Genomic DNA, 23,863 nt, shown 5'->3' on the forward strand with positions numbered 1-23,863 from the left:
TACATTAAAGTTCCCATCAAGGGAAATAAATTACACATTGTACTCTCTTTTCCTTAATAAAGGTTTTGTCCCAATCGAGTATTCCTGGTAAGGTTTTTAATGAGGCAATATTAAAGGTGTATTACAAGATGTGTCCAATCTTTTTCCTTCACTGGGCTTTTTTCCCACTGGGTTTTGCAAGTAACGTTTTTACAAGATACATTATCTATTAATGGACATCCAAGGGACAGTGTTATATTTTATGGATGTCATGTGACATGTATGTGTGAAATATCATTAATTAGAGATTATAGTTTTTAGTTAAATTAAGTTTGATCACAAAGTGTTATTTGTTCAATTTGGATTTGAATACCTAAGACAATTGACCAAATTGCCGACTTGAAGGTACTTGTTCAATTAGAATTTGAATATCTAAGAAAATTGGTCAAGTTTCCAACTTGATGTCAAGCTTGGCAACCTTACGGAGTAAGTTTTGTGTGAAAATTGAAGGAAAGGTGTCTTTTAAGTTTTGAATGAAGGATTAGTGACATTGACAAACTTAAAAGGTCAAACATCATTAGGAAACTTGATTAAGTTAATTATGGATTTGATTATTATTTTTAAAACTTTTTAATCTATTCAAAAATATAAATCAACCCACACCCCTCTTCAATCCAAATCAACCAGTCTCTTTCCTCTCACTCTCTCAAGACAGCTTCTCTTAACTTTTTTCCAACCAACAGTTTTGTAAAATTCTCCTTTCAATCACCAGTGACATCAACCTTTGGAAAAAAAAATCGGGCGAGTTCCCTTTCAACTTTAAACCATCAATTGATGTGAAGACTTCTCCAGCAACAACAACCTAGAGTTCTTTGTCGTCCCATTTCTTTTTCCACAGGTAAAAAATTAAGAAGTTATAGAGAAACTTGAGCTAACTACTCTTCTAGTATAGAAATGTTGACTAAATAAAACCCTAATTTCTAGCATTTCTTCTTCTTTTTGTCGTACTGTTGATTCAAATTTGTTGGTGATTTTATGCACAGTTAATATTCTTAGTGTGAGTGTTTATGCTGTGTTGGTGTTCCTGGGTTGATTTGTTATTTGTCTTGGTAAAAATAGTGTTGCAACAGATGAAACATGTGATGCGACAGATGAAGACATTTGATGCTGTTGACACTTAATTTTTAACCTCCATAACTAAGTTTAATTCGGAGTTTCTTCGATTTTCAAATAAAATTACAACATTTATTTTATCAGAATAAAGAATTTTCAAAGTATTTATTCGGGTAAATTGATCATTTAAGTAGCGATTATATATTATCGTGTTCAATGATATGAAATTTTATAATTTTATTACTTAAATGCTTATTTTACAAAATATTATATTTTAATCAAGGTTATATTGAAAATAAATTCAAATGATTAAAATTTCAATTTGAATATAATTTTACTCCCAAAAATTAATTTATTTGGATAAATATTTGTGTGATTTTATTAAATCAAAAAGCTCGAAATCAAATAAGGTATTAATTCGTATCGAATTATGATTCAATTTAGTCAAATTATCAATTTGATCCTAATTGAAATTAATTGTTCATATTCGCAATGCAATGTGACCAATCGAATTTTTAATTGGATTGAAATATTGAATAAATTTGGCTAAATCCTAATTTTTTAATCGGGGGTTATATTTTAAATAACCCCCAAATTCTTAACAATTACACCTACCAAACCAGGCCCAAAATACCTCCGACCCGGCCCAGTCCTATAACCTTTCTCCCCTTTTCTTCAAGAACCTACGTGCACAACACTATCCAAGAATGTACAACAATAATTCCAAGCTCAGTAAACAACAAAATCAACCCGAATCCAACGAATCCAAGCCGACCAGCTCCAAATTGACCTGTAACCAACTCATTTGTGGTATTCTTCACGCGTTCCACGCGATAGTACGACGAGGAAGGACCTCGAAGCTTCTAGAAATGGGTGATTTGGCTCACCCCAACATCCTAATTCCGTGAATGTAGGGAATATTGGTATGATTTTGTACGTATTTGGATTTTTTCCATTGGTTTTGGGAGAAATCCATTTTACCCAAATGGGATTGGTCCACGGATTATAAATTCCTCTAAACAAAGGGTTACATTTTGGGGATGAAAATCGAAGAGGGGAAGATTCAAATTTTTAATTTCAAAAAAATCTCCATCAAAAATCCCTAATTTACCCCAAAGGAAACCCTAGCCGATTTCTCTATAAAAGGGCTGTTTTAGGCAGTGAAAGGATTTAGGTTCATGAAGAGGGTGTTTAAAATTCTAAAAGAAGAAAGTAGAAGAATTTCTTTAGAGTATACCAGTTTCTCTAGCAAAATTAGTTTTTCTTTCCTTTGTAAGTCAGTGGTTTCATTGGAAATCTTGGGGATTTTGGAGTTGGAAATTGTGGGGAAATTTTTGTGAGGTTTGAAGGCTGAAAATGGAGCACTCAAGCAAACCCCCTTTCTAGTACAAATCTTTATCTTTGAAAAAGGTTGGCGGTTAATCGACGTTGTTGAGTTGAGGACTGATTCCTGGTGGTGTTGGAATCCAACATTAGCTCGAAGGTCTCGTTTTGCTGCCCAAGAACAGGTTAGTCATCAATTTTATTTTTCTTATTTTGTTGCATTATAATAGTTGTAGTATTTTTTGATTAAGTATATTATTTGCTGGGTTTCTGCTGTAGAGGCCTTAAAGACCATAGGTTTCTCTTCTCTTGAGTAAAGACAATATTTGGTGTTATTGTTATGTTATGCTAATCTTTTTCGTAGTTGTCTAATATGCGATTTCTGCTAGTTTTGCCTTAACTTTGAAACCCGTCATTTAAATATGATGTCGTTGACAAAGTTATGACCTAATGCCTCATCCTTTATGCTGCTTGTGGTTTGAATAATTGGATTCTTGAATAAAGATAGATGTTTTGATTTTGGCTAATAGTTTTCATCCTCAAGATGCTTTGTTCATAGTTTCATCTTCATATTCTTGAGTATTGCAGTTTGTTTGTCGTGGAGGCTATGAAAGCCCCGGGTTTCACATGGTAAATTATGAATTTCTGAACTTGGTTGTTGTATCCGCATTTAGGATATATCGATTTTTAAAACTTCTGACTTTGTTCCTTTTTTTTCTAATTTGATTGGGAACGCGTTTTCCTTTTGTTTATGTGATGTTTGACAAAATGTTCCCTAAAAATTGGCCTCGTGTATGCTATTTTTGTTTGAATGCAGAGCTTTTAGCCTAAATGTTTTCAATACCCTATTCTAAAAAGGGTCGCTGAGTCTATTTGTTTTGTTTCCAAATGATTGAAGAAAAGTGTTAGAGTCTATGCTCTTTTGGTGTTTTCGTTATGAGCTATGTAAAGTCTTTGTGAGCATTATTTTACAAAAAGCTTAATTGCCTTTTCCAGTGGTTTATACGTACTTTTTACTAATAAATTATCATCCAGCTTAGCAGATCAGCTGACTGTTTTCTTTCAAAAAATTCTAGGTTGTGGTTATTTTCGAACAAAGGCAAATTTTCATTTAATCAAGATTAATTTTTCCATGTTCAGTATAATCGGAGTTTTCTTTTATGTGCAATGAGCCCTCCATGACTTCTTTGGTGAAAAATCTTCATAGTTTGTAAAAGAGAAGACGAGGAGGAACAAGAATGATTTTTTTTTTGTTTTAAAAGAGTTTTACCATATGTCTGCATACTTATAATTTTTTGCTTATCGAACATGTTCTGATTCAATGGATTATAGAGTAAGGAGAAATGTCGATATTCACTTGTTGTGTCTAGGTGGGATACACCCTTGGGAATTTTGAATTTTTGTTTTGATTTCATTCAAACTATTGCTATTTCCATCTCTGATTTATGTATTTCTAGCTTACTCTCTCCCTGCATTCCTCTATATCTTCCTTCTCTTTAAAATGGTCAAGTTTGAAGGTTGAAACAATGTATGGATGATGAGTATTTATAGTATGTTATGGATCTTCCTAATGTTATTGAGGAAACCATGGCTACATTCTTGTGGCCATTTTCTTTTAGTTGTCTTTTCTATTTGGTATGCTCACCTTTTCGTTTGAGATCTTTAAAAAGGGGGCATGTTATCTTAGTGCAAACAATAGGTTGATTTTTTTGCGAGTGTGCTGTTTTGAGACTTGTTGCTTCCTTTTATTTGGTCATATTATCTTATCATAGCACTTTTTTGAGTAATCTTGTCATTCTGAGTGCCATTTGTATAATTGATAATAATATTAGCAAAAAGATCCCATGCTTCATTACTGATTCATTCTTTCTTGTTCAGTTCTTTTTACTCTTCAAGCCATTTGTTTCATAAATCCAATGTTTCCATACAAATCTGTCTTCCCAAATATTTGTTTAATTGACGTGGTATTTGTATGTATAATCATGATCTTAGAATTCATGTAAATTTTATAATTACATGTGTCTATATAAAGTAAGCGAATTGCTATTATAATTTGTTTTAAAATGTTGTCTTTTTCATCGCATAATTTATCTACAAGTGTAGAATTTTTGAGAATATATATTAATTCCTTCATCTTTTTATTTGCATGAACCCGCCTTGGAGTTCAAATAGACATTTTTCTCCTCGCATTTCATAATAGGGCCCACATTGCCCACCTTCTCGAATCAATTTCGAAGCCTCCAAAAGTGACCTTATGGTATACCGAAGGCATGGAGTTGAAGGAAGAAGAAATGAGTTAAAACCCATCTTTGAAACAGCCAAGGGACTTTAAAGTCCCATTTTTCATTTGTTTTGTTTATTTATTTATTTAGTCCTTTATTGTTGTCTTTATTTATTTCTTTTCATTATTCATTCCTTCTGGGCCTCGAAGCCAAAGTTGTATTTAATACAGGTGGAGTAAGATTCGAGCCAAAGGTTCAAAAACTAGATTAGGATAGGTGAAATGGGTCGAAGGCTCAACTAGACTAGGAAAAGTTTTGTTGGTTTGGGCCAATGGCCTAAATCCCTTACTTCCTCCCCTTCCCCTATGTTCCCTATGTTTTTTTTACTTATGTGCTTTGCAAACCTACTTAAATCCTTAGTTAAGTCGCTAAAAACTGGTTTCGCATAAACTCCAAAATATTTCTAAAATTGCTTTCTTTTAAAAAAAATAATTTTTACTTCAAAGTTAGTCAAAGACGATTTTCAAACAGTCCAGCTAACTGCAAGTTAGCGGACGTTTTAGGTGCCTAACACCTTCCTAAAACGTTAATAGGAACCACTTATCTAGAATCTCTAACTTAAAATGATTTTTCTATTTTGAATCATTTGAAGTTAATCTCTAAAAGGTTTCTTAATTCCTGTTCAAAATTAATTGGCGACTCTCAAAACGTCAAAATTTCTCCGCAAAATAGAAAGACGACTTCGCTGGGTAATTATAGCTAGGTTCTAACCAACTGCTTGATTTCGTATTTTGATTAACTGTTTATGTGTTTATATGTTTCAATTCTGTAAAATTTAACTATCGCATCTCATGGCATATTCCTGGATTATTTAAACTGTTTTGGGGTTTCGTGGATGTCTCGGCCCCTGTTGTTCAATTCCAAAATGTGTTGGAAATACAAACGGCTTATTAGTACGTGAGTCATCTGATGGCTGTTCGTATTTTTAAACTCAAGTTGTCCGCTTGAGAACCGGTGTTCAAACCCACTCTAGACACCTAGTATAGAACGAAACCAAACCCTTATTTTAGGCATGAGGTTAGGACGACCCAATACCCTAGCGGGGTATTGGGCCCATTAGAAAACTTTCCCTGCGTCTATTGACTCCGAGCCAATTACAGACGAACCATATTTATGTGTTGAAGAAAATGTACGCCTGTCTAATTCAATCCATTATCCTTTGGGGGTTGGAAAAAAGTTTGATTTATTTACTTTAGTAAAAAGAATTGAAGCAAGTTAAGCAAGAAATTAATCGATTTGGACGGTTGCATCTAGGGAACAACTACACAAAAATCGCTTAATCATCAACGAATGTCGCCAATGAGAAGAAATGGACAAATCTAAGAGGGTGAAGGCCGATAGAAGAAGCATTAAGGAACTAGTATTTCTTATCCCCTGTGCGGGACATTATTTTTCTTCTCACGTTATTTTTTCTTTCCCTAAAGATTGTATCCCTTTTGTGCAACTTTTGTTGGCATTTATGCCATTTAGGTATACCTATGAAGGTTTTGGGGATAGTGGATTGGCTTTAAAAAGATGTATATTTTCGTCAAAATTCATTAGGCCTAAACCCTTGGCTCAAAAGGGTCACCCAATTCGGGTGCACGTTTATTACAATGTACTTGTGTAATATAACTGTTTATGTGCTTATACGTGTTATGTTGACTTGAATAAAAGGTGAATTGATCCAATCCCATTTTCCATATAACATCTCTAGGTAGAAATATACCCCACTCTACAAAAGTCCAACCAAACGTACTCCAAGTCTCCCAAGTTTCTCAGAAAAGTCCGAAGTCATTCTTAAAACTTCCAAAATGATTGCTACCATTTTAGGAAAGTTGACTTTAGAATCATAAAAAGCCATTATAGTTCGAAGTACATAGGGCCTAATTACTCCCCTGGGAGATACGTAGGCATCCTTTCAGCCCAGTCCCTATCTTCAAAAACTCTGTTGTCCTCCACTTTCTTGAAAGAAGAAGAAGAGTTGAACCTTCCCGACAAATTGCATCCACCCATATCATTGAGCAAAATCCTGTTCATTAAAATTGTTGTGTCATCATTACTTCATGGATCAATTTGCATGAGAGGAGAAACAACTCTATGTGTTTACTTCCTACCTTATCATCTTGCTTATCGTATTACTAATGGAATCTAACACGTCTGCCTTTGAGTTATTTTTACTTTGATGGTAATAGAAATTACACTGTGTTGGCACAAAATGACTATACTTCACTATATCAAATGAATAAGAGATCTCCTTCTTGACTATAGTTTTGTTACAGAAAAAGAAAAATGACTAGTAGTAAAACTGGACTCTACCAACCATTTTTTCAAAACTGTAAGCGATAGTCTTGAGGATTGAATAGGGGAAAATATAAGGCAAGAATTTTCCAAGACAACCAGGATCATGGAAGATTAATTGGAGGAAACATTATTAAATTAGACCTCCACTTCACTCATGACTCATCGCCTGTCGTATAACAACAACACAAAACTTTCCATTGTCATGTCATGTAAAAAAGGAAGATAATGATAGCCCTGGAATAGTCAACAGAAGATTCAAAGAGTTTGTGAATAAAAGAAGCCTGATCTAGAGGAAACTGAGCGATGACTAAGGGAATTGGACATTTGATCCTTTGTTCTATCAAGGCAAACGTAATGAAAAAGTCATGTCATCTGTAGAGTGTTTATTTCTAGCAGGATGGATAAGAGTATCTAGGGTCATTTAACCCTGAATATGAGTTTATAGATGAACTATGTTTGACCTGAATTCCCAAGAAAGGGATATGTAGACGGCCTATGTCGACTTTGGTCAATCAATTAAAATTTTATACATATTCCAAGCATAGTCCTGAACTACGTTTGACCTAATGCCTACTTCAATGGGATACGTAGGCGCCCCAAAGGATCGATCATATATCCCATAAAATGTAAACTGGACAGAATTTTTTAGATAGAATCTTAAAAATTCACAAGAGGAAGATCATCATCCAACAAAGAAAATGAAGACCAATATACACTTCGGATCCTCTCTAGTTGATATCATCTCAGAAAACTTTAAACAAGGGAAAAATTTTTGAGGAAGGCCTCAAAATTTTCACCAAACACTGGAATTCAGATTCTCCGGCACCAGAGGTCAAAGTCAAACTTTTGAAATCACCAGCTGCAACAAAGTCTAGGTAGACTCAATCTCTGGCTATAATAGAACTGTTTGAAGAACTTTCCAAACAATGATGATAAGTTTTGGAAATCCTCCATAGGATATAGTCAAAACCAAAAGGGAGACATTCATTGAGCTAGTACATGACCTGAATGGCAAAGATTTTGTAAAGCTTTTATAGAAACTTTTGGAACTATTTTTCAAAATTAAGACTACTTTCGAAAATCTATACAAATCTTTTTACTTAGTGATTGCCTAGACATCTATTGGAGCAAGGAGCCGGAGATGGCAAGGAGTAAACCAAGGATCGAAGAAGGTCAATACGGATTAGTTTCACTCAAACTAATCATTTTTCTGTGGATGCAGGGATCAATACACAAAATATGAGTCTGTTTCAAAAAAATCCCCAAGAAAGTAGGGAGCCACACCCGAGCGTTAATACTCTAGAACGGTATATTTCGGTAGCCCCAAAAATCGGTCTAATACCTATTTATCAAGGACCTTTTGAATTGTCTATCTCATTTCTTGAGATTGTGAAGGATAAGTAAAAACGTCTTTATGAATATTGTATTTAGAAGCTTTCTAAAAATATAGTCGCCAGCACAGTGACTTTGTGTCTACTAAATACTTACCTTGAGAGCAGGTACATTTAAGGGAGTTGGCATAATAAATATAACAATCAAAGGATCCTTCAATAGGATGAAAAACAAAAAGTCATCCTAAAAAATTCCTATTGAAGAAAAGCAACAGTATTTGAGTAATCCCCAAACAAGGGTTTTGCCCTATTTACTTTCATCTGGTGAATTTTCTATTTAATTATTTCTTCAAAAAGAGAAGACTAATAGCAGAATAAGTTATTCAAATTAAGATGCTCAGTATTTGTCATTAAACTATCATAAAGCTTAACTTTGGTTGCCAGTGAGAGCGATATTGTGTCTGCTAACTATCTACCATAAGTACAGGTACATGTAGAAAGAAAAACTCAGACAAAAGAATTCAAGAAAAGTTGTTTTCAAATCACTGGACAAACAATTTCCTATCATCGCCAAGAGGGCCAGTTCATATCATTGCCAAGAGGGCCATTCATGCTATTTCCAAGAGGGCCATTTCATATTATTGCCAAGAGGGCCATTCATTCCATCTCAGAGAGGGCCATTTCATATTCATTGCCAAGAGGGCCTTTTCATATCATAGCCAAGGGGGTCATTTATTCCATTGCAAAAAGGGCTATTTCATATCATTGCCAAGAGGGCCATTCATGCCATCGCTGAGAGGGCCATTTCATATCATTGCCAAGAGGGCCATTTCATATCATTACCAAGAAAGCTATTTCATATCATTGCCAAGAGGGACATACATGCTATCGCCAAGAGGGCGATTTCATATCAATGTCAAGAGGGCGATTTCATATCATTACCAAGAGGGCCATTTTATATCATTGCCAAGAGGGCCATTCATGCGATTGATGAGAGGGCTATTTCATATTATCTACATTCAATATATATTGACATGCAAGACATAAATACTAGCATCAAGGATATCATCATCATTTAATATCTGTAGACACGCGATACAAAAATAGTGGTGCTGAGGATATCATAAACATTCAATATCTGTTGATACGTGAGACACAAATAATGGCGTTGAGGATATCATCATCATTTAATATCTATTGACATGCTAGAAACATATGATGGTGTCAAGGATATCTCATCATTTTATGAATCAGCATGTGAATGCATCAAAAGCACATGATTTGAAGGGAGGCCTTTAAGTCAGTGTTTAAAGATGGATGATATATGAGATTTCCTAGAAATTGACAATTTTAGGATCTTCTATTAGTCATATTATTTGAAATGGGATAGTGTGCAATATTACCTATGATTTGATAGCCAGTAGGTCATCCGTAAGCTACAACAATATCCTAACCAGATAGTACGGAAGATTACCCAAAAATCGATAGTATGAAGGTTATCCATAAGTCGCAACTAAATCCTTATCAAAAAATATCCGAGATTATGAAATTGATACGTCCAAGGGTTCTATATAAGACGTGTCATATCCAAGATCAATTATGTGCAGGACTACCCAAGGACTAACAATTTGAGAGATATCTATAAGTCATATTGTATCAAAGGTTGAATGATGTGCAGGAATACCTAAGAGATAGCGATTGAAGAGATATCTGTAAGCCATATCTTTTCCAAGGTCGGATAATATGCAGGATTACCTAAAAGCTACCAATTCAAAGGATATCTATAATTCGCCTCGTATTTAACATCAAACAATATGCAAGATTATCCAAAGATTCATAATTTAAGGAAAATTTATAAATCGATCATCATCTATAACCGGAGAGGTTATCATTTAACATACAATAAGTGATATAGGAGACCAAAAGGGCTGCCACACTAGCACAAGATTACACGGTTGTAGGGATCGTTCTGCACAAAGTGTCGCCGGTGTCCAAGAGGGCCACCCCACTTTGAAGACATATTCAACCGACAAATGTCATAATTATACAACAACCAAGATGATTGTTGTATTTATCGTTTCTAGTTATTTCATTCCAAATAGATACTTAGAAGGATGACTTCTCTTCTTAGGCAACAACTCACGTGAAGATATGGTAAAAAAAATATGTCTCTTTCGTGAATTATGCTTAGCACTAACAATTTTGTTTGATATATTGTCGAGAGCATCCGAGAGGATGAAAATATCAAATCAAACCCACAAGTGTGGATGACTCCATAAAGGACGTAGCGCAACGTGGAACTCTTTCTTAGCAGGAAAACTAGACATAGTCTAGAGAGGGACGTCAATCTCTTTGGACTCAAGCTAAAGGATGATCGCCACCACCATCCAACCACACCCCTGTTAGAAGGAATGTGGGTATTTTAGGATATTCTAAGTCTCAGCATTAACTCCAAGATATTTCTTAACTCATGCCGAGGGTAACCTTCTCTTTCTTCCAAATTCGAGTGATAAGACTCCTAGAGTTTTGGAAATTATGCCCAGGTAAATTTTAACCTATGGATGTGAAGAGATCCACATTCATGGTTAATAGGTTAAAATCCTTTTTTCCACAACTAGATCAACTTGTCACTCATCTTGAGCCAAAGATCGTCTAAAATAAAAGACTATCTTTTCTACCGATTGAGTCGAACTATAAGTCGTCTGATTCCCTGAGTCTCGGGGATATGTAGGATGGGCTCTATGTAGACAAATCGATTGTATTCCAACCTCCCTCCAAATCCCCTCATTCCCCAGCTTCTTGGTTTTTATCAAAAACTCTAAAATTGAAATAACTGGTGAATTTTCTAAAAAATTATGTTTTAAATCAAGCTTTATGAACTACAAGTGGCCTGAATTCTCATGTAACTTGGGATATGTAGGAAACATGATACCAAGGTTCGGCCATAACTCCAAAAATCATGTGAAAATCAATCTCTTTCGAATTTGAATTTGTGGTCGGACAAAAATTAGTAACGTCAACCTCCCTTTTTCCAGGGTTACTTGCATCCACCCTACCCAAAGGGAGGGGTCAGTTGTTGACATTTAATTTTTAACCTCCATAAATAAGTTTAATTCAGAGTTCCTTCGATTCTCAAATACAATTACAACATTTATTCTATCTAAATAAAGGATTTTCATAGTATTTATTTGGGTAAATTGATCATTTAAGTAGTGATTATATATTATCGTGTTCAATTATATGAAATTTTATTATTTTGTTACTTAAATGCTTATTTTACAAAATATCATATTTTAATCAAGGTTTATATCGAAAATAAATTCATATGATTAAAATTTTAATTTGAATATAATTTTACTCTGAAAAATTAATTTATTTGGATAACTATTTGTGTAATTTTATCAAATCCAGAAGCTCAAGATCAAACAAGGTATTATTTTGTATCGAATTTTGATTCAATTTAGTCAAATTATTAATTTAATCCTAATTGAAATTAATTGGTCTTATTTGCAATGCAATGTGACCAATCTAATTTTTAATTGGATTGAAATATTGATTAATTTTTGCCAAATCCTACTTTTTTAATTGGGGGTTATATTTTAAATAACCCATAAATTCTTAACAATTACACCTACTATTCCAGGCCCAAATTCCCTCTGATCCAATTCATTCCAATAACCTTTCTACCCTTTTCTTCAAGAACCTATTGTACAACACCTTCCAACAACGTACAACAATAATTCCCAGCTCAATAAACAGCAAAATCAACCCGAATCCAATGAATCCAACCCGACCAGCTCTAAATCAACCTGTAACCAACCCATTTATGGTATTCTTCACGTGTTCCACCCGATAGTATGATGAGGAAGGACCTCGAAGCTTCTAGAAAAGGGTAATTTGGCTCACTCCAACGTCCTAATTCTGTGAATGTCGGAAATATTTGTATGATTTCATATGTATTTTGCTTTTTTCCATTGGCTTTGGGGGAAATCCATCTTACCCAAATGGGATTGGTCCACGGATTATGAATTCCTCTCAAAAATTAAAAAAATGGTACATTTTGGGGATGAAAATCAAAGAGGGGAAGATTCAAAATTCAAATTTCAAAAATATCTCCATCGAAAATCCCTAATTTATCCCAAAGGAAGCCCTAGCCCATTTCTCTATAAAAGGGCTCGTTCAGGTAGTGAAAGGATTCCGGTTCAAGAAGAGGGCATCGAAAATTCTAAAATAAGAAAGGAGAAGAATTTTTGTAGAGTATACCAGTTTCTCTAGTAAATATGCTTTTCTTTTCTTTGAAAGTAAGTGGTTTCATTGGATATCCTGGGAATTTTGGACTTGGAAATTGTGGGGAAATTTTTGAGAGGTCTTGAAGGATGAAAATAGAGCACTCAAGAAAACCCCCTTTCTAGTAGAAATCTTTATCTTTGAAAAAGGTCGGTGGTTAATCGATGTTGTCGAGTTGAGGACTGATTCCTGGTGGTGTTGGAATCCAACATTCGCTCTAATTTCTTGTTTTACTACCAAGAATAGGTTAGTTATCAATTTTATTTTTCTTATTTTGTTACGTTAGAATATTTGTGGTATTTTGTAATACCTCGGAAAATTTTTCGTTAAACTTTTGTGCGTAAACGTGTTGGGTTCTCTCTTCTAGAATGAATTATAAAATTTTTTGGGTGGAATGTCTTATATTATGACCCACCATTGCGTAGAGCATCGAATAAGATTTCCAAGGATACGTGGATCATAAAAAATGGACACCCGAGCGACGAGGTATGAACATTCCGATCGAACCGTGAATAGTAGTAAACAGTAAAACATGCAGGAAAAAGTACTGAGGCCTGGCGTATTTTTGCTCCAACTTTAAATGATCATAACTCCTTCTACATAATGATCTGGGTGATATACTATATATCAATGGAAAGCTGTATGAGTCCTCTTTCCAATGAAATTAGTTTCATCTAATTTGTCTATTGGAGCAAAAAGTTATCGTCGATCTACTTCAGCCTATTTCTAATGAAATTGGTTTCATACAATTTGGATATCGGAGTAAAATGTTATGGTTGATCTACTTCAGACTATCAAAATAGTCCACCAAAGGATAGATTCGAGAATTATTTCATTTTTAGGGGCGTTTTGGTCATCCCTCCTCACCCAAAATCTTTCCAAACCCTATATTAAAGCCTATTAGAAGCATTACATATTATATTTCATCAAATTACCTCAAAAAGAAAATCCTAAGCTTCTACATCCAACTTCAAGAACCTCCAAAGTTCACCATTAATTCTGTAAATTTATTAAAGATTCCAAGTTCCTAGTTCAAGAACTTCAAGAACCATCATTCAAAGGCACGATTAACATCTCAAAAATGAGTATCGATCTAAAGTTCATCATTCAAGGTATGTGGGGTTTTTCACCAAGAACTCTCTTTCGTTCTTGTGCCCAAAAATAATTTTCTTTACAAAGGCATCATTTTTATTTGATTTTTTGCGAATTTGAAGAATGAACCCATATCTTATGATGATTATTATGAAACTTGATGTTTATGTTTTTGAAAGATGAATTTACATGTGTCGAGATATAAAGCATGAATCTTGAATGATATTTATCATAATTTTGATATTTCGGTCGTGTATCACCATTGGAAATTGTGTTTTTTGAGAAAGTCTGTGTTATAAGCACATTGATGTTTAATATTTGAGATATTTTGAATGATTTGACCTTTTCGTCTTAATAGAGTTGTTTTGAACTCGAGTGTGAAGGAAATCCACAACGTGGTTGAATTTGATAGATGGGAAGCATGATGGCTCCCAATCTATATTTATATATTACTGAATTGTTTTGTTGTGGATTTTCTTTTAAATGATCTGAGCTAAGTCCGAGAGAAATATTTAGTACCGAGTTGGAGGTATAAAGCGACCTTACTTCCCTAGAACTACGTGCCTCCGTAGGAGTAAGCCTGAGGCTGATTTATATAGTGATTACTAGTTTGTGTGGATTTGATATCGATAGTGCTACTCCGATGGCAAGAATAGGATGGATCTCCTCAATGTAGGTTGTACGTTAGACTCTATGTAGCTCACATTGTTTATGTCAGTTATAGGATCTCCCAGCGTTTGTGTGTTTCCTTGTGTCTATGTTGAATGGTGAAGTGATTTGAAAGTAGAATTGTGAAACCTATTATTTTGAAAGATTTAAATGATATTTACATTATGAGAATTGATATTCTTGATGAACTGAAAGTGATTGACAAATTATATGATGGCTCACATGTGTTATTGTACTTATTTCATCCTCTCATGATTATGATGATTTTCTTCAGGCTATGTGAGTCTTTCATACATCCTGCATATTTTTTATAAATATTTATGATGATGATGTTTATAAAACTGTATACAGCCCTATATACTCGATTTCTTTCCATGGTACTGACCCTCATCTTCGAATGTGGGTTGCATTTTCTCAGAATGTAGATTCAGGTGCTCTGTTCTAAGTTCGACAATGATTCTTTGGGCATTCTGTTCTACATCCTCTATCATGGTGAGTCCTCATGTTCCGAGGATGTGATGTCTAATGTTGGTTTCACGGAATTGTTTACATTTGATAACTGAGTATGAGCCAATTGGGGCATGTCTCAATGGCTCGCTGGTTTTATCGATTTTCTTAGAGGCTTGTCAGACTAGTTTAGATGTTGGGAGTTGACTAATAAGTCATATTTTGTTATCTTTCTGAAATTCTTTTATTGTTGGATGATAAGTACTCAGTTGATATTTGAGGGTTATTTATGGAATCCCCATTGATTTGTATTGAACTGAATGAAAATAGATGAAAGGGTTAGCTTGGGGATGCTCATTGCTGCAAGCACCATGTGACACTCCGCAACCCATTTTTTGGGGTGTTACAAACTTGGTATCAGAGCTTGAGGTTTTAAGGTGTCCTAGGGAGTCTGACAACCCGTGTTAAGTAGAGTCTTTATCATCAGTGTATAGCGCGCCACATCAATGAGCAAGAGGCTACAACATGCTTTAGGAAAAAATGTGATTCTTTCTTTCAGAAGTATATCGTGCCAAAAATGTCTCTCTCTGCTATTGATTCGTGCTCTCCTCTTTTCAGAAATATGCCTCCACATTAAGTGAGAAGAAATAATGATGGTCAGCAACCTTAACCCACTGACCCATTGAATGAAAACGTGTCTTATGCTGAATTTTGGGCAGCCTTTCATGCGCTGGCCCAAGCTGTTACTGCAAATGTTCAGACCATATCTGGATATGTTTTTCATAATGTTCATCGATGATATACTGGTGTACTCCCTTAGTGAGGATGAACATTCTGATCATCTCCGAATAATCTTGCAAACCCTTAGAGATCACAAGTTGTTTGCCAAGTTCAGTAAGTGTGAGTTTATGATTTGATCAGTTGCTTTTCTGGGTCATATCATTTCTTCTGAGTGTATTAGAGTTAATCCCCAAAAGAGCAAAGCTGTTAGAAATTGGCCTAGACCTATTTCTCCGACTGATATCTGAAGTTTCTTGGGTTTAGCTGGCTATTACCGCTGTTTTGTTGAGGGTTTCTCCTCTATAACATCTCATATGACTCGGTTGACCCAAAAGAAAGTGAAGTTCTTATGGTCTGAATCTTGTGAGAAGAGTTTTCAGGAGTTGAAGAGTCGACTCACTTCAGCCCCTCTTTTAACTTTGCTTGATGGTGTTGATGGTTTTGTGGTGTACTGTGATTCTTCAAGAGTTAGGTTGGGTTGTATATTGATGCAGAAGGGTAAGGTGATAGCTTATGCTTCTAGACAGTTGAAATCTCATGAGAAAATTATCCTCTTCCATGACCTTGAGTTGGCTGCTGTTGCGTTTGCTTTGAAAATCTGGAGACACTATTTTTATGGTGTCCATGTTGATGTTTTCACTGATGATAAGAGTCTACAGTATGTGTTTACCCAGAGAGAATTGAATTTTAGGGAGAGACGATGGTTAGAATTGTTAAAGGACTATGATTTGAGTGTGTTGTACCATTCGAGCAAGGCCAATATTAAGGCGGATGCCCTAAGTAAAGTGTCCATGGGTAGTGTTTCGCATGTCGTAGAAAGTAAGAAAGAGTTGGCTCGTGATGTACATCATTTGGCTAGATTGGGGGTTAGGTTGTTTGACTCTGCTGAAGGTAGTATAGGGGTTCTGAGTAGTTTCGAATCCTCCTTGGTTTCGGAAGTGAAGGAAAAGTAATACTTAAATGGTAGTTTGGTCAGACTGAAGGAGTCAGTCAAGGACAAAAAGGTTGAGGTTTTCTCTCAAGGGGGAGATAGTGTGTTGAGATTATTGTGTAGATTGTGTGTCCTGAATGGTTATGATCTGAGACAGAGGGTTATATATGAAATGCACGGGCTGTGATATTTTATTCATCTTGGTACCACCAAGATGTATCGAGACTTGCGGGAAATCTATTGGTGGAGTGGCATGAAGAAAGAAATAGCAGCATTTGTAGCTAAGTGTGCAACATTCCAATAGGTTAAGGTTGAATTCCAAAGACCTGGTGGTATGATGCAAGAGTTTAGTACTCCCACCTGGAAGTGGGAAGAGATAAATATGGACTTCGTGATTGGTTTACCTCCTTCCCGACTCCATCATGATTCCATTTAGGTTATGGTTGATAAGTTGACTAAGTTTGCTCATTTTTTGCCTGTTCATACTTCATATACTGCTGAGGATTACACTAGATTGTATATCCGAGAGCTAGTTAGACTGCATGGAGTTCCCTTGTCTATCATTTCGGATAGGTGTACTCAGTTCACTTCATAATTTTGGTAAGCTTTTTAGAAGGGTCTTGATACCCAACTGCTTTTGAGTTCTGTTTTCATCCGCAGACCAATGGTCAAGCTGAGCGGACTATCCAGATGTTAGAGGATATGTTGAGAGCTTGTCTACTTGACTTTAAAGGAAGTTAGGATGATCACTTACCGTTGATAGAGTTTGCTTACAATAACAGTTTCCACTCTAGTATTGGCATGGCTCCATTTGAAGCCTTATATGAGAGGAAGTGTAGATCACCCATAGGTTGGTTTGAGGTGGGTGAAGCGGCTGTGAGTGGTCCTAATCCGGTATTTGAGGCTATGGAAAAAGTTAAGTTGATTAGGGGAAGGTTAAAAACTGTGCAGAGTCGTCAGAAGTCATATGCGGATGTTAGAAGGAGAGACCTTGAGTTTGAAGTTAGTGACCTAGTTTATTTGAAAATTTCATCCATGAGCGGGGTGAAGAGATTCGGAAAGAAGGGGAAGCTTAGTCCCTGTTATGTTGGTCCTTACAAAATTCTTAGAGGTGTTGGTAAGGTAGCTTATGAGGTCGAGTTGCCTTCCGAGTTGTCCTCTGTTCATCTAATATTCCATGTATCCATGATTAGAAAGCATATTAGCAATGCTATGGTAGTGGATTCCTCTGTGAGTGCTGACATTCAAGGAAATATTTCTTTTGATGAGATTCTTGTTGAGATTCTTGATTTTTGTGTCTAAAGACTAAGGAACAAAGAAGTTCCCTTGGTCAAGGTGTTGTGGCGAAACCAATCTGTTGAGGGTGCAACTTGGGAAGCTGAGGCGGATAAGCGATCCAAGTACCTGCACCTATTTTCCACGAACTCCGATCAAGCTGAAGGTACCGTTCTTTCCTAAATCAAGCACTTTTGATAAAGGTTGTAGCAGTTCAGCTATCATTTATTATTTGTTCAATTGTAGTTTCTTCAATTTATGCATTCTATGTTGCATTAGGAGTGAGAAACGATGTGGTGATGAGTCTAACGAATGGTTTCAGCTATATGATCTATTCCCTATCTAATCTTGGCATGTAGACCGTCATTCGAGAATGAATATTTCCAAGGAAGGATGATGTAAAACCTCAGAAAATTTTTCATTGAAATTTTGTGCGTAAACTTGTTGGGTTCTATCTTCAAGAATGAATTATAAATATTTCCGTGCCGAATGTCTTAGATTATCACCCACCATTTGTAGAGTATAGAATAATCTTTCCAACGATATGTGGATCATCCAAACTGGACACCTGAGCGACGAGTTATGAACATTCCAATCGAACTGTGAATAGTAGTGAACAGTAAAACGTGCAGGAAAGAGTACTGAGGCTGGCATATTTTTGCTCCAACTTTAAACGATCATAACTCCTTGTACATAATGATATGGGTGATCTACTATATATCAACGAAAAGCTCTGCGATTCCTCTTTCCAATGAAATTAGTTTCATCCAATTTGTCTATCGGAGTAAAAAGTTATGTTCGATCTACTTTAGCCTATCAAAAGCAAATTTTTGGGTCAACTTCAAACAATCATAACTCCTCGTACACAATGATCTGGGTGAGATACTATATATCAACGGAAAGATATGAGAGTTCTATTTCTAATGAAATTGGTTTCATCAAATTTGGATATCGGAGTAAAGCGTTATGGTTGATCTACTTCAGACTATCAAAACTGTCCACCAAAGAACAGATTCGAGAATTATTTGATTTTTAGGGGCAATTTGGTCATTCCCCCTCACCCAAAATCTTTTCAAACCCTATATTAAAGCCTATTATAAGCATCATATGGTATATTTCATCAAATTCCCTCAAAAAGAAAATCCTAAGCTCCTACATCCAACTTCAAGAACCTCCAAAGTTCACCATTAATTCTGTTAATTTATTAAACATTCCAAGTTCCTAGTTCAAGAACTCCAAGACCCATTATTCAAAGGCACTATTAACATCTAAAAAACGAGTATCAATCTAAAGTTCATCATTCAAGGTATGTGGAGTTTTTCAACAAGAACTTTGTTTCATTCTTGTGCCCAAAAGTAATTTTCTTTACAAAGGCATGATTTTTATATGATTTTGTACGAATTTGAAGCATGAACCCATATCTTATGATGATTATTATGAAATCTTGATGTTTATGATTTTGTAAGATGAATTTACATATGTGGAGATATAAAGCATGAATCTTGAATGATATTTATCATGATTTTGATATTTGGGTAGTGAATCCCCATTGGAAATTGTGTTTTTTGAGACAGTGTGTGTTATAAGCACGTTGATGTTGAATATTTGAGATATTTTGAATGATTTGACCTTTTGGTCTTAATAGAGTTGTTTTGAACTCGAGTGTGAAAGAAATCCACAACGTGGTTGATTTTGATAGATGGGAAGCATGATGACTCCCGATGTATATTTATATATTACTGAAATTGTTTATTTGTGGATTTTCTTTGAACTGATCTGAGCTAAGTCCGGGAGAAATCTTTAGCATCGAGTGGGAGGTATAAAGCGACCTTACTTCCGTAGAACTACATGCCCCAGTAGAAGTAAGCCTGTGGCTGATTTATATAGTGATCACTAGTTTGTGTGGATTTGATAGCGATAGTCCTACTCCGATGGCAAAGATAGGACGGCTCTCCCCAACGTGGGTTGTACGTTGGACTCTATGTAGCTAACATGGGTTATGTTGGTTATAGGATCTCCTAGCGTGTATGTGTTTCCTTGTGTCTATGGTGAATGGTAAAGTGATTTGAAATTAGAATTGTGAAAGTTATTCTTTCGAAAGATTTAAATGATATTTATGTTATGAGAATTGATATTCTTGATGAACTGCAAGTGAGTGACAAATTATATGATGACTCACATGTGTTATTGTACTTATTTCATCCTCTCAGGATTATGATAATTTTCTTCAGGCTATGTGAGCCTTTCATACATCCTGCATATTTCTTATAAAGATTTATGATGATGATGTTTATACAACTGCATACACCCCTATATACTCGGTTCCTTTCCCTGTTACTGACCCATATCTTTGGATGTGGGCTGCATTTTCTCAGAATATAGGTTCAGGTGCGTAGTTCTAGGTTCGACAGTGATTCTTCGATCACGCTGTTCTACATCCTCTATTGTGGTGAGTCCTCATGTTCCGAGGACGTGATGTTTGATTTTGATTTCACAGAATTGTTTACATTTTGATAACTGAGTATGAGTCAGTTGGGGCATGTCTCAATGGCTCGCTGGTTTTATTAATTTTCTTAGAGGTTTGTCAGACTAGTATAGATGTTGGAAGTTGACTAATAAGTCGTATTTTGTTATCTTTCTGAAATTCTTTTATTCTTGGATGATGATTACTCTGTTGATATTTTAGGGTTATCTATGGAAGCCCCGTTGATTTGTGTTGAACTGAATAAAAATGGCTCAACAGGTTAGCTTGGGGCTACTCGTAGCCTCAAGCACTGTGCGACGCTCCGGGACCCATTTTCTGGGGCGTTACATATTTTTTGATTAAGTATATTATTTGCTGGGTGTCTACTGTAGAGGCCTTAAAGGCCATAGGTTTCTCTTCTCTTTAGTAAAGACAATATTTGGTGTTATTGTTATGTCAAGCTAATCTTTGTCGTATTTGTATAATATGTGATTTTCGCTAGTTTTGCCTTAACTTTGAAACCCGTCATTTAAACGTGATGTCATTGACAAATTTGTGACCTAATGCCTCATCCTGTATGCTTCTTATGGTTTAAATAATTGGATTCTTGGCAAAAGTTATATGTTTTGATTTTGTCTAATAATTTTCATCCTTAAGCTGCTTTGTTAATAGTTGTGTCTTCATAATCTTGAGTATTGGGGTTTTGTTGCCATGGAGGCTATGAAAGCCCCAGGTTTCACATGGTAAGTTATGAATTTCTGAACCTGGTTGTTGTATCTGCATTTAGGATATATCGATTTTTAAAACTTTTGACTTTGTTCCTTTTTCTTCTAATTGCCCTGTGAAGGCATTTGCCTTTTGTTTATGTGATGTTTGACAAAATTTTCCCTCAAATTCGGCCTCGTGTATGCTGTTTTTGTTTGAATGCAGAGCTTTTATCCTAAATGTTGCCAATACCCTCATCTAAAAAGGGTCGCTGATTCTATTTATTTTTTTTGCAAATGATTGAAGAAAAGTGTTAGATTCTATTCTATTTTGGTGTTTTCGTGATGAGAAATGTAAAGTCCCTGTGAGCATTATTTTTAAAAAAGCTTAATTGCCTTACTCGGTGGTTTGTAGGTACTTTTTACTAATCAATTATCATCCAGCTTAGTAGATCAGCTGACTATTTTCTTTCAAGAAATTCTAGGTTGTGGTTATTTTCGGACAAAGGAAAATCTTTATTTAATAAAGATTAATTTCTGCTTGTTAAGTTTTATCGGACTTTTCTTTTACGTGCTATGAGCTCTCCATGACTTCTTTGATTACAAATCTTCATGGTTTGTCAAAGAGAAGGCAAGGAGGAGCAAGAAATATTTTTTTAGTTTTAAAAGAGTTTTACCATATGTCTGCCTACTTATAATTTTTTGCTTATCGATCATGTTCTGATCAATGGATTATACAGTAAGGTGAAATGTCAATATTCACGTGTTGTTTCTAAGTTTGATACACCCTTGGGAATTTTGATTTTTTGTTTTGATTTCATTCAAATTGTTTTAGTTGTCTTGTCTGTTTGGTTTGCTCACCTTTTCGTTTGAGTTCTTTAAAAAAGGGGCATGTTAACTTAGTGCAAACAATAGGTTGATTTTTGTGCCAGTGGGCTTTTTTGAGACCTATTGCTTCCTTTTATTTGGTCATATTATCTTATCATAGAACTGTTTTCAGTAATCTTGTCATTCTGAGTGCCATTTGTATAATTGATAATAATAATATTAGCAAAAAGATCCCATGCTTCGTTACTTATTCATTCTTTCTTGTTCAGTTCTTTTTACTCTTCAAGCCATTTGTTTCGTATATCCGATGTTTGCATACAAATCTATCGTCCCAAATATTTGTTTAATTGATGTGGTATTTGTATGTATATTCATGATCTTAGAGTTCATGTAAATTTAATAGTTACATATGTCGATATGTAGTAAACGAATTGCTATTTTAGTTTGTTTTAAAATGTTGTCCTTTTCATCGCATAATTTATCTGTAAGTGTAGAGTTTTTGAGAATATACATTAATTCCTTCATCTTTTTATTTACATGAACCCGCCTTGGAGTCCAAATGGACATTTTTCTCCTCACATTTCATAATAGGGCCCACATGGCCCACCTTCTCAAATCAATTCCGAAGCCTCCAAAAGTGACCTTATGGTATACCGAAGGAAAGGAGTCGAAGGAAGAAGAAATGAGTTAAAAGCCATCTTTTAAACGGCCAAGGGACTTGAAAGTCCCATTTTTCATTTGTTTTATTTATTTATTTATTCCTTTATTGTTGTCTTTATTTATTTCCTTTCATTATTCATTCCTTTTGGGCCTCGAAGCCAAAGTTGTATTTAATATAGGAGGAGCATGATTTGAGCCAAAGGTTTGAAAACTAGTTTAGGACAGGTGAAATAGGTCGAAGTTTCAACTAGACTAGGACATGTTTTATTAGATTAGGCCAATGGCCTAAATCCCTTACTTCCTCCCCTTACCCCTTGTTCTCTATATTTGTTTTCCTTATGTTCTTTGCAAACCTAGTTAAATCCTTAGTTAAGTCGCTAAAAATTGATTTTGCATAAATACCAAAATATTTCTAAAATTGCTTTCTTTTCAAAAAAAATAACTTTTGCTTCAAAGTTAGTCAAAGACGATTTTCAAAAAGTCCGGATAACCGTAAGTTAGCGGATGTTTTACGATCCTAACACCTTCCTAAAATATTAATAGGAACCGCTAATCTAGAATCTCTAACTTAAAACGATTTTCCTATTTTGAATCGTTTGGAGTAACTCTCTAAAAGGTTTCTTAATCCCTGTTCAAAATTAAGTGGCGAATCTCAAAATGTCAAAATTTCACCCCAAAGCAGATGCAACAGATGAAAAAATCTGATACAATAGATTAAAATCTAATGAAACTATGAAAATCTGATGCAATAGATCTACAATCTCACAGATCATTCATCTATTGCGACAGACGACTCTTCTGTTTGGAAGAAATATAAATAATATTAATCCAAAAGATAACTCATTTTGCAACAAATAAGTGATATGTTTCATCAGTTCAGTGATTTATTTTTATTATCTCTAACGGCTTACTCCTTCATTGCAACAGGTCAGTTATATATTATAACAGATAACATAACTGGTGCAACAGATTAGTGATCTATTTTTATGATTATCAATGAATTATTCATCCGTTGCAATAGGTTGGTTATATGTTGCAACAAATAAGCTACCTAGTGCAACATATTAGTGATCTGTTCTTATATGTTGCATCTAATAAAATACCTAGTGCAACAGATTAGTGATTTGTTTTTATTTTCTCCAACGGTTTACTCATTTGCTGAAACAGGTCAGTTGTAGGTTGCAACAGATAACATACCTAGTGCATAAGATTAGTGATTTGTTTTTACTATTTCCAATGGATTACTCATCCTTGCAACTGGTTGGTGATATGTTGCAATAGATAAACTACCTGGTGCAATAGATTAGTAATCTATTTTTATGGTTTCCAACGGTTTACTCATCCATTGCATTCAGGTTGGTTATATGTTGCGTCAGATAAAATACTTGGTGCAACAAATTAGAGATCTATTTTTA

Source organism: Capsicum annuum, chromosome 6, assembly GCF_002878395.1.
Source record: "Capsicum annuum cultivar UCD-10X-F1 chromosome 6, UCD10Xv1.1, whole genome shotgun sequence".
Classification (NCBI taxonomy): Eukaryota; Viridiplantae; Streptophyta; class Magnoliopsida; order Solanales; family Solanaceae; genus Capsicum; species Capsicum annuum.